Here is a 12,787-nt window from a genome sequence, read left to right on the forward strand (position 1 = left end):
TTGTGATCATTACATGCATCCAGAACATGATTTTGAGATGAGCTTTCCTGGGGTGTTGGAGAAGAGAACCACAGTCCTGAATCTCATGAAGTGCTGGGAAAGAACTGCTCAGCTCTGCAGAGAGACGAGCACCTCTGGATATGCACTAGAGAAAATTGCAGATATCCAACATTTAATATTTCCCATCCCTGGAATCCCTACCCCTGGGGCTGTGTAAAATCAGGCTGAATGGGGCTCTGAGTAATCTGGTATAGTGGAAGGTGACCCTGCCCATGGAAATGAGGTGATCTTTAAGGTGTCTGTAGAAGCCTAGAAGATAAAAGGGGCTGATGTTTATTGCTCCAACACCAATAGCTGCACAGCAGAGGAGCCAGCCAAGGACTTTTTTGGCTGGAAGGATGAGCTATATGGAGGTAGGGCAGCACTTTTGGGGACAAACACCCTTGTCCTGGGTCCTGGAAATCAGCACAACTCAGCAAAGCCCAAGCACAGGAATGAGGTTGGGAATTGGTGTAAGGAGGGCCAAGACCATCAGGAAGCCTCTGACCTGTTTCCAGACAGACTTAGAAGAACAGACTGTGGATAACAACTGATTTGCACAGAAAGTGAGAAATTTATCTCCAGTATGGGGAAAATTTATCTATAAAAATGTACCCTCATGAAGCCTGGGTGCATAGGACTCTGGCCACCACATCAGCTGGATCAGTGCTGAAGCCAGGACTGGTGATTTATTTCCTTCCTTCCTTCCTTCCTTCCTTCCTTCCTTCCTTCCTTCCTTCCTTCCTTCCTTCCTTCCTTCCTTCCTTCCTTCCTTCCTTCCTTCCTTCCTTCCTTCCTTCCTTCCTTCCTTCCTTCCTTCCTTCCTTCCCTCCCTCCCTCCCTCCCTCCCTCCCTCCCTCCCTCCCTCCCTCCCTCCCTCCCATTTATCCAGAACCCACTGCCAGTGCTTACACAGGAGGTCAGGGAGTAACTTATATCAATTTCCACACCAAGTCTGCAATTTACCTATAAAACTTTGTAAACTTTGACTATTGCTGTTCCTTTTGCCCAGGAGGATCTACTAATACCGAGTGGTCCCTTTCCCTTAAGCATGAGATGTCACAGTTCCTTCCAACGTTAAACATTATACAATTCTAATAGGGAAAGCATTGGCATTTATGGACACAGGTGCCTAAAATGATCCTTAAGAAATATTTTCTCAGTTTTCCAGAGTAACCATCCCAACCTTCTTCATAAAACAGGACCTAATTGCTAAAATTTCTTCATTTGGATCTCATTTCTGGTGCTAGAAAGCAACCAGAGATCCAATCAGTATTGGCAACCTGTACTACAATCACCTTGTTAGCCAAAGTGCCTCGTGTGAGTCTGGGTGATATCTTGTTGTCTGATTTCTTGCTCCCACTATTGCTATATGCAGTCACGACACTGAGAAATTTTAGGAGGAATTTTAGCAACATAAATAAGGGCAAAGGAAAGCATATTTTCCTGATCACAGACTATCTGCCAGCCATTCAGATGGGAGGGGAGGAGCTGATTTAGGCTGCTAAATTTAATTAAAGCATATGTTCTTGGGCTCTGCAGTGGGATATCCTCAAATCTCCCTTACCTTGTCTCCTTTCCAGATCATTACAAAGTTTAAATCACATTGAAAGGTTCTTGTTTCGCTACAATACAATATTTTTTCTCTACTTCCTCCAGAGAAATTATACAGAAATCCCTAGCAATAAGATATTAAGACCATTTGCAAGAGGACAGCAAAATTAAGATGCTTGTAGGATCAATCAGAAAAGCAGTTATCACTTATTAAAGGTATTAAGAAATATAAGATGATGCCATTTATTGTTAGAAGACATAAAGGTAGGTGGTAGATTAGAAGAGACACACGATGAACAGCCTGTGGCCACAGCCCAAATGGGCATCAATGACACAGGTAAGGGAGGTCCCGTGTGTGGAAACAAAAATTAGAAAGCAAAAGGAAGGTGATGTTCTATGTAGTGCTTCCTTATCTCTTTCAGGTCCAGAGAGACTGGTGGAGAGGCAGAGTATGAATGTAAGACAATTTCAGGCTCAAATGACATGTGTAGAGTGTCAAAATCCAGCACAGGAGAGACAGAGTTCACCTGAGGCATGGTCATTTAAAATCAGGGAGGCTGTGAGGGAGCTTTCAGAGTGGGGAGTGAGAGAAGTCAAAGCAGAGCATACAGCTTGGGATGACATTTCTAAAGATGAAGACACAAATGTAGGTGCCTCTCAATGAAGAATAGGTCATGGGAAGAAAGTACTCAAACAGAAAATGGAAAACAAAACGTTTGACATTTGAAAAGGTTGTCAAGACAGGAGATAACGTGGCAGTAGGTGTTTTACTATGTAAATGCTGGAAACCTCAGAAATGCAGGTGATGGAACTGGCCTTTTTGAGCCCGGAGATGGAAATACACAGATCAAAAATGTGGTGGAGGGAAAACAATCAAAGGGACACTGTGTCAAATAAGCCAGATGCTGGCAGGAGAGAGGAAAACAGATCAACAAGAACCTGTATGAATTGAAACTCCAGGCCAAGATGGAACAACACACCTTTGGGCCAAAAGACATTTCTACACACATGTACAATGGTACTGACTGACGTCAAAAAACCAAAAATGCAGGAATAGCAGGAAGGGGAATCATAAAATCATAGAATGGGTTGGGTTGCAAAGATCATCTCATTTAATCCCTTTGCCATGGGCAGGGACTATTCCAGGTTGCTCCAAGCCATGTCCAACCTGGTCTTCAACACTTCCAGGGATGGAGCAGCCACAACTTCTCTGGGAAACCTGTGTCAGGACCTCCCCACCTTCATGGGAAGAATTTCTTCCAAAAATCCAGCCTAAATGGCTCATCTTTTAGTTAAAAATATTCTATCACAATAGGCCCTGGTAGAAAGTCTTTCCCATGAGCTCCTTTAGGTACTGAAAAGGTCTCTAAGGTCTCACCAGAGGCTTCTTTTCTCAGCTGGGCTGAACAATCCCAATTCTCAACAGCAGAAGTGCTCCAGTTCTCTGGGAATATTCATCTCCTCCTCTGGACTCATTCCAACAGGTCCACATCCTTATCTCAGGGTCCCAAGAGCTGGAAACAGAAGTTCAGGTAGGGTGTCACCAGAGTGGGGCAAAGAGACAGAATCCTGTCTGTTGACACTCCAGCCACACTTCTGCTGCAGCCCAGGACGTGGCCTCTCAACCACCAGCATTCTGGGTGATTTCAGGTCTCTCCATGGAGATTGACCAATGATCACATCTGAGTCTGAAGCAGCAGCTGGTGACTGATCCCAGAAGAAGATACACAACCCCTGGGCTGCTATAAAAATCTAGTTCAAAATCTCATCATAAAGTCAGCATCCTGCAGCAAATTCCACTACATACCTTGCATCAACATCCCAGTGGGAGCAAATGGGCTGAGCATCCACCAAAGCTCTGCTCAAATCCAGCAGCAGGACTGGGTAGGAAAAAAGCTTTTAAAGAAAAGCTAAAAAAGGGAAGTTAAAGGAATTAAATCCTTACAGGTGTTGACAGTACCGTCAGGGTGTTGAGTAGGAAACAAGTCACTGGTGTGCTGCTGGTTTTCTCCTGGAGAAAAAATTGAGCGAGCGTGGTTGAACAGGAGGGTAAAACTGATATTAGAAATAAGAAAGAAATATGGAAGAAATAGTGGTGATAAACATCCCAGACCTGCTTTGAGATGATGCCTGAAAAAAAAAAGTTTGGATTAAAAAGACAGAATAACCAGAGACAAAACAGCAGGGCTGGATATATTTACCCAAGAGTTTTAGAGCAAATAAAAAATTAAATATCTGAATTATTAACAACAATGTGCAATGTTTCACTTAAAGTGTCCCTGGTATGTGAAGACTGGAGAGGATCCAGGACAGATCCAGGGAACTGCAAACTTATAAACCTGACATCTGAACCAGACAAATTATCTGAAACTTTGATGAAGGAAGGTAAAAAAGCTTCACTTCTGGTTAATTGCACCTTAAAGAATTCTTGAGTTTTTTTTAATGGATTGATAGGGTGTCAATAACCCAGAAAATAAAATTATTTTGGATGCCCAAAAAAAGTTGTAACAAAAAGTATTTAAAGGAAATAAGCAGACTTGGGATAAGATCATCCTCTTATCTGGTCTTGAGTGATATAAATAATCTTTTAAAGGCAGGATGCAAAGGGTGGGAGCAACAATTTGGTTTATTTTGGTGCAAGGACTCGTGTCTTTAAATGAAGGTAATGGGAATTAAAATAAAACATTCTTCATGGAGTGGGTGTCCGTTATGAAAAATATAAATGGACATTTTTATGGGCTAAAATCTGGGTGGGAGCTGGAGGAAGGAATCAGCAAGGATCACAAAAGGGCCAGGAAATCTCAGAACTGAAAATAGCTGGAGATTGGCAAAGTGGTTATAAGAATCATCCTGTGCTCCTTCAGCACGCACTTTTGGTAAGGGAAGAAGATGGGTCAACTGATGTGGGTCTAAACCAGCTGATTTTTAAAAAAAGTGTTTATTTTAAAACAGACTGTGTTTGAATTTCTTATGGGCTTAATCTATCCAACCCACCCCACTGAAGAAGGAATTGATTGTCCAACAGAATAGATTGTCCTACAGAATACAGAGGCTTCAGGAGACTGTTTGGTGCATCCCCAAATCATCTCAACCATCACAAAAAAACCACTTCCACCGATGATTTGTGATTGTTTCTGGTTTTGGAAACTTCCAGCAGCCAAAATTCCAGGCCATCCCAGGTAGTTTGTACAAGTGCTTGACAAACCTTAATACCAGATAGTGGCTTTTCATATCTAAATTAAATCTTCTCCCACCAATCCAAGCCAATTTAAGCCAATGGTTTCTTGACCTATCCTCAGTGGGCATGGAGAACAGTTTTTCTGCTTCTTTTTCCAGCAAGGCTTCATGTGTTAGAGAAGTTATTCCCATTTCCCCAGATCTTCAATCTTCTAGATTCACCAAGCTCATCTCTTTCAATCTTTGTAAGTAATTGCATTGTCTAGATCTTGGATTGTTCTTTGTTCTCTCATTGTCTTATAGTGTGGACAGAAACTTCAACATAAGTTCTGCTCAGGCCTTATAAACACTGGAGAAAGCGTTTATGTACTTTTGGCATTGAATCCCCAAAACTTTGCTTTTGTCTTTGGGAATTTTAAAAATTTTCTTGAGGAAATGGAAGATTTTCTAACATGTTTCAGACCAGTGTTACTATTTAAAAATTATTCTACAGTGGCACATGCAGTTTGAACAGAGTTATAATCTGTTGTGAGAGATGTATAAAATCAAAAAATCACAGAATCATTAAGGTTGGAAAGGACCTCCAAGATCATTGAGTCCAAGCATGGTGCCAGCATTGCCACGTCCATCACTAAACCATGTCCTTAAGTGCCCCATTATGTAGCACAAATGTGTAGAAAACCTTTTACCTTTGAAAATGTGTAATTCAGGGGGAAAAAGCTATTAACTGGATGAGAGCAGAGGCAGGAAAAACAATTCCTGACTAATGAGTGGTAGTAACTACAGCTTTAATAACAATAACCCAATAGAGATTTGATTCTGGTAGAGAAAATTCAGCCTTAAAACCAGATGATTAATTAAACCAAAACTAAATGTTTTAAATACAGATGATGTTCTTATTTTTTTTTCTATCTTCTTATTTTCCTATAGACCCACTTATATTTCAGACGTTCCTTTTTCATTATTTCACAAGTGCAGCATAAAAAGGAGGTTTTCAGTTATGCTCTGGATCCTTTAGATGCCCCAGTGTCATATAGGACACAAAATAACACAACATGCACACACTGTTGTTCTCAAGGCAAAAAAGGGAAGTTTATTTTCTGACTCTAACATTTATAGATTTCTAAAAGTGACAGTGGATTGGAGGGTGAAAGTGCCACCTCTCCAATGACACTGGGCAATCTAAGAGTCTATCAAATTTCTTCTATAAAAGAATGCAAAACAATAAGCTATTTATAGAAAGTGTGTGAGAAAGTTCATTACAAGAATGTAAACATCAGAAGGCTTAGAAAATCTTAAAAAATCAGGACAACACCCCAGAATGGTTTGGGTTGAAAGGGACCTTAATATTATCCCATTGCACCCCCCCTCCCATGGGCAGGGACACCTTCCACTAGACCAGGTTGCTCAAAGCCGCATCCAACCCAGCCTTGGGGAAGAATTGTCATAGGGAAGGAGGAGGCACTGAGATTTTCAGAGCTGAAATCTCCCTCCATTCACTCTTTGTAGTGCTTTCCTTGCCTCCTTCATACCTGCAGCTCCTGGGCCACAGCTCCTCTGTTCCTTCCAATTTTTCCTCCTGATTATCCAGGTGCAGCACTGCTGAACCGAGCGAAAGATCACCGGTGTTTTGTCATGGAGTTAAGTGGAGTGAGGGATTTGTTCCGACCTCTGAGTTTTCCTCGCCACCAGCCTGGTTGAGCCCCGTTCCCTCACCGTTGTGTTACATCTGTTGCTCTCAGCATGGGCTCCTTTAGCTCTGTCAGCATCACTTTCAGTTGCCACTTGTCATCCCTGCTCCGAGCTCGATTTAATATCTCCAGCTTCCATAAGCAAAACTGATCACCAGGATTACTGAGAGTATTGGACATGCTTTATTGATGAGGTGATTGACTTATCACTGCCTCAGAGACAAAGTTTTTTACATTGGTTTGTGCCTTTTATTTTCCTAATTCAGATGCAGTCAGATGTCTCCAGAAAAGGAAGGGTCAGATGTAGCAATGCACAGATAAATCCAACTGAAATGCCACTAAAATACACAGCTATTGAAGCTGTAACCAGATGTAACTGATGCAGGAATACACAAAGCATTGAAAATCATTTCTTTATGGCTCGTGATTCTTCCTTGTGATGTACCAGACCTGCCAGGTGGTCACTAGCTTGGGACATGTATTGCTGCCACTGCAGCACTTGATGAAAACATCTGTTTTATGCCAGATTTTGCTCAGTCCTGGAATTCAAGTCTCTCTTGGACTTTAAATAGACTGAAATAAGGTTGTTCAGGGATTAGCTGGCTTTTTCCAGACTCCTTTTATTGTTGCTATAATATCTTTTTTATTAAATTGCTCACAGGTAGCAACATACGGATGCGCTGTGATAAGCTGTCTGAGCTGTGCTGTTTTCAGGGAATCTTAGGTCACCGCATCAATGTCTGGAAAGAGGAAATAAGAGTCAGTCTTGGTTTTGTGAAGCATTCAGGCCGACTTGTGTTTGTTGCTGTGCTCCTTGCAGTTGACTGGCTTGGTGTGTAAAGCATTTGAGTGGAAAACAGCATTTTTATCAAAGAAAAAAGTGCTTTTCCTACTGTGGGGTTGGCCAATTAATACAGCATTGAAAACTTGAGTACTGCTAAAAAATCCCAGCTTTATTTTTTTCTAGCAATCTTCAGGAAAGCCACAAGCCCAGCCTAATCACTGAAAAAAGCAGAAAAATAAAGTAAAAGAAAGTAGGAATCTGGAAAAAAAAGGGGAGAACAATTTCTTATTTAAATCTAAAAAGAAACTGGACCAAACAAAGAAAGAAACTTCTGAAAAGTTTAGTGGGGTTTTGTTTGGGTTTTTGTTTGTTTGTTTTGTTTGGTTGGCTTTTGTTGTTGTTTTGGAGGGTTTTGTTTGTTTGCTTGGGGTGGGGAGTTTTGTTGGTTTTGCTTGTTTTTTTCTTTGGTTTTTTGTTTGTTTGTTTTTTTTAAGTGGAGACTCCTTAAGTACAAATGTAAAACTACCCTAAATAAATAATTCCTAGAATATTTTAAAATCTAGAGAAATTTATTTGTACCTACTCTGGAAAAATGTCTAGCCTTTCTCCTTCATGTGATTGCAATGATAAGTTGTTTTTTCTTCCCTGATGGTTTTGCTGCCATGTTTACATCTGTGTCCTAATGGGATAAATTAGGCACTCACTTACACTTTCTTGTGACATATTTTTTATTTACCTCACTCTTCCTGAATTTATCAACACTTCCAGTCAATCCAATACAGGAGAGAAGTAAATAACACCTTAGACTATATACCTGGTGTTAAGAACATAATCCAAATTATAACCTAAACCCCACACTTTATTTAATGCAAGTTATTTGTCTGTGTTCTCCTGCTTTGTAAAAAGTCCTGTAGTATAGGAATGATACCCCAGTGAGTTATTTGGAAGGATGCAATAAGGTGTAATACAAATTGTTACAGGGAAGCCAAATCCACACAGCTTAGGTAAAAAGTAACCTAGAGGACAATTGGATTTCCTCTCCATAAATACTTCAATAGCCCAGCTATTAAGAGGTTATGATTTAAGATGATTCACAAAAGAAACCTGTGAGACAAAAGGAAAGTCCTTCCAAGGAGTGGAAGAAATTCCCTAAAGACACAGCCAGCCTTAGTGGTAATCATCCCAGCAGGGATGACGTGAAAGCATCACAGCTGAGTTTATTTAAATGCTGTTAGAGATCCTCCATTTCATCTTCACGGAGGAACAGGGGCAGTTTTCCAAAGCAGAAACCCACTGACAACTTCACCCCCAAGTCACACTTCCACAACCCCTCCAGGTTCAGGGTGTGACCTCCAGGAATTTTGTTCATGTGGAATGAAATTGCTGCTTCCACCTTGGGAAAGGCCACACAGCATCTGCTAAACAGGCAACTGCCTCCTGCTCAAAGATGAGGAACATGAAGATTAAACTGTTTTAATAAAATTTTGGCCCCTGGAGCTTTTGGTTCCCATACAGCTGACTGTATATTTTTCAGATTTATAGATGTTATCACTGTGGGATGGAACAAAGCTGTTAATTATATGGGTTTTTTCCCCCTGAATTTAGAGAAAGCAACATCTTAATGACGCACAACGCCTTGCTTATGTAAAAGACCCGACTTCCACACCATGCCAAAAACCCACCCTCGGCCTTTCTAAAAGCTGTTACAGATCAATAAGCAGCTGTTAATAACAAGGACCAGCCCTGCTGTGCACAATGAGAAGGTTTGCAACAGCTCAAATTCCTCAGAAGAAAAATGTCCCAAGAGAATGTGCAGCATTATTATTGTATGAATAACGCGCGTATTGATTAAGCAGTATTTCTCCAGCTCCAAAATGCAAAACCAGCAAGATGCAGCCTGCAAACCAAAGCAGTCATATGAGATTTATCCCACTGTAATTTTTATGATTGCTGTCCCTTGGAATACTTGGGCTGTTTTATATTGGCACGTGTTTATATATTTCTTTTCTTATTTACTTTCATGAGGCTCACGCTGGAGGTAAATATGATTTGTACTGAAAATTACCGCAAAATTTTCACAGTGGTTTTTGAAATGTAATCTATGCTTCTTGCAGGATTAACTCTCTCTTCCTCCCCCTCTCAAAAAAAAACCACCCAGCAAGACACAGGGCGCTGCACATGTAGCTGTAGTCAGAGGATTTTGCAGACGACAAGCAGACAGCTGTATTTCGTTATCAGTATATTTTTATGTCCCTTCTCCTAAGGGATTTTCCTCAGAGTCCACAGAAATAAATGATTATCAATGCAGCAAAAGATGGAGGCAACTGCTCCGGTAGCAGCTCGGTGCTGTAAAACCCTGAAGTTTATGGAGGCTCAGGTGGCCCCTCAGCCCTTTTAAAGCTTTTTTTAGCAGGGCTACTGGTGCAGAACTCCATTTCTGAACAGGCAGCTGGCTTGTCAGTCCCTTGTTAAAATGAATTGTTGGTTAAAGGCTCTATCAAGAAAATCTTCTTTATAACTCCTTTTGCAAGCCAGCCACCACGTAAAGCTGCTGTCGCTTGGCAAATAAAAAGCAAACTCCTCGCAGGTACAGTTGTACTCCAGACTGCTCTATCAAAGCGCTTGGGCTGGGTGAACCTCCAGTCTCGGGCTGCAATTTGTGGTGGTTTGGAGAGAATTAGTGGCTTTCGTAGCAGTGGGTTGGTGGGGTTTATTCATTTATTTCTGTGAGCAGTGCCATGGGCACTGTGAGGTTACGAAAGAGGGCATGGACCTGTCAGGGGATCACGGAATCATTAAGGTTGGAAAAGACCTGAAGAATCCCTGGGTCCAACCATTCACCCAGTACTGCCAAACTCACCACTAAACCCCGTCCCCAGGCACCACATCTACACTTCATTTGAGTATTTCCAGGAAATCCACCACTTGCCCTTTAGAATGCTTGGTCAGCCTTCCAGTGAATAATTTCTCTTAATATCCTACTTGAATCTCCCCTGGTGCAACTTGAGCTCGTTTCCTTTTAGGCTATCTCTTATTATTTGGGAGAAGAGACCGACCCCGTCCTGGCTACACCCTGTCAGGCAGCTGTAGAGTAATGAGGAGCCCCCTGAGACCCCTCTCTACAAAATAAACACCTCCAGCTCCCTCAGCCATTCCTGAGGAGGGGGAAGGTGAGGAAGGTGAGGATGAGGAGGATGAGGAACAGGGAACATCCCCCGGAGCGACTCCTGAGGGGCGGCCCCGGGCCGCGCCCTGAACGGGGAGGTGCTCAGAGGTGGGCGGGGCCCCCTCGGGCAGTCCCCTCCGCCGATTGGTTGTCGGGTGAAGGAGACGGGACGGCGCGTCGCCGTGCATTCTGGGAGTTGTAGTCCAAAGAGGGAAGGGCGGCCGGCCGCATCGGCGGGATGAGGACTACAACGATGGGGGGGAGGGAGGGACACGTGGTTGCGGTGGGCGGGGCCGCAGCCGTCACGTGATGTTTGGGTGCCGGCGGTGACGAGCGCGCGGCGGCAGGTGAGGGGCGCGCGGCGGTCCCGCTGTGGGGACAGGGGGGTGACACGGGCTGGGAACGTGGGACAGGGCTGGCACTGGGGCTGTGTGACACGGGAACCGGGCTGGGCTGGCGCTGGGGGTTTGTGTGGCACGGGGACAGGTGCGTGTGTGTGCGACATGGGGACAGGGATGGCCTGGCACTGTGTGTGGGCGTGCGACAGAAGGACAGCGCTGGCCTGGCACAGGTTGGGTGGGGCGGGTGTGTACACGGGGATAGGGCTGGGCTGGCACTTTGCGTGTGTGTGACATGGGGACAGGCTGGCCTGGGTGTGTGTGACACGGACACAGGTGTGTGTGTGTGTGTGTGTGTGTGTGTGTGTGTGTGGCTTGAGGACACGGCTGGCCTGGCACGGGGTGTGTGACATGGTGACATGGGAACAGGGCTGGCACAGGGGTTCTGGGTGTGACATGGGGACAGGGCTGGCCTGGCACAGGGCGTGTGTGACATGGGGACAAGGCATGGCACAGGGGGTATGTGTGTGACATGGGGACAGGGCTAGCACTGGAGTTTGGGGTGTGCATGTGACATGGGGACAGGGCTAGCACAGAGGGATGTGACATGGGGACAGGAGTGCCCTGGCACAGGGGCAATGTGTAACATGGGGACAGAGCAGGGGGGGTGTATGACATAGGGATGGGGATGGCACAGAGTCTCTGGATGGCACCTGGGGCTGTGGCTGCTGTTGCACAGTGTTTTATGTGTGTAATGAGTGACAGGGCTGGCCTTGCCTAGGGCTGAGCAGGGAGGGACACCCTTGTGAGGGTGCTGTGTCCCATGTCACCAGTGACTGGGTGAGGATGGGATGTCCCTGCACCCAGTTTGTCACTGTCCCACAGCTGCTCAGGAAGAAACCCCAATTTATCAATTTCCAGCACAATGACAACTCTGGGAACTGCTCCTGGCTTGTTACCTGCCAGGTTTTTGCTCAATTTTAACCTCACAGAGGGTATGATATTGTTTATTTATCATTTTTTCCTCCTTCCAGGCTAATTCAGGAGCTTGAGGCAGTGGGATGGCTTTGGAAGTACAAGGAGTGGAAATAAAACCACTTTTAAATGTACAAAGCGCCGCTTTCTGCGGTGGCCCTCGGCTGACTGCAGAAACTTTTTTTTTGGTTGCTTTTGTACTTGGAAAAGTGTTTGTGGTTTGAAGCTTTTAATAAAAGCTCCCCTGAGCTGTGGGGTACAATTAACCTCCGGCATCTGGTGCTGTAGTGGACTTTGCTGGGGAAACCTCGTGTTCCTATGGAAGTGCTCGGTGTCTTTGTGTGCATATCAAAAAGCAGAGGGTTTGGAGAGCTAAAAGCACGTTTCATTCTGCCACCAGCATGCTGAATACGCCCTGCAGAACCCTCTTCTTGTTAGCATTTGAAGTTGTCTGTGACATTTTGGAGCTTGAGGTGCATCCTTGTGTCTGAGAGTGTTGCGAACAAGGAGATGTTTGTTTGCAAACCCTTGCGTGGGGTGGCAGCTCCAAGTTTTGCTTTGTGCTTTATTCTGCACAGAGGATTTAGGATTCAGCAGACTGAATCCTAAATTTTTCCTAGCTGTGTGCTGTGGAGTGGGAAGGATTGATTAAAATATGAGGGTTTTCCCCTGCCCCCTTTTTTTTTTTTTTGGGTTAGCAATAAGGTTTATGCTTAATCAAGCATTTATCCCTTTTTCCAGGCTGATTTTTCCCTTTGCAGTGGGGCTCAGTCCTCCTCTGCTGGGCTCTGCTGTGGTCCAGATGTCCCTGTCCAGGTGTTTCTGGTCTTTAAGTCACCACTGACTCAGCCCAGCTCCAGTCTGACCCCTTGATGCTCTCTTGCTCTGCTGTCTGCTCCAGCTGTGATGTCCTTTTCCATCTCATCTCCAGACTGAGCTCTGGGTGTTGTCTGGAATGTTAATCATAGAATCATGGAATGGGTTGAGTTGGAAGGGACCTTAAACACCATCCAGTCCCACCCCCCTGTCATGAGCAAGCACACCTTCCTCTTTCCCAGGTTGC

At 44.2% G+C, this 12,787-nt stretch overlaps 1 protein-coding gene across 8 annotated transcripts in view; it reads left to right on the plus strand.

Moving 5' to 3' along the window:
• The first annotated feature begins 10,716 nt into the window (after positions 1–10,716).
• Positions 10,717–12,787, plus strand: part of TSNARE1 (t-SNARE domain containing 1) — a 456,292-nt gene continuing 454,221 nt past the window's right edge. For 4 of the 8 annotated variants that reach the window (XM_084226299.1, XM_084226305.1, XM_084226303.1 and 1 more), the window contains exon 1: positions 10,742–10,758. The gene's annotated coding sequence lies outside the window, so the exon portion shown is untranslated. Of the gene's footprint in view, positions 10,759–12,787 lie in introns of all 8 variants that reach the window. The other 4 variants (XM_084226302.1, XM_084226301.1, XM_084226304.1 and 1 more) reach the window with 3 other exon arrangements.

Source organism: Fringilla coelebs, assembly GCF_963513975.1.
Source record: "Fringilla coelebs genome assembly, chromosome: 1".
Lineage (NCBI taxonomy): Eukaryota > Metazoa > Chordata > Aves > Passeriformes > Fringillidae > Fringilla > Fringilla coelebs.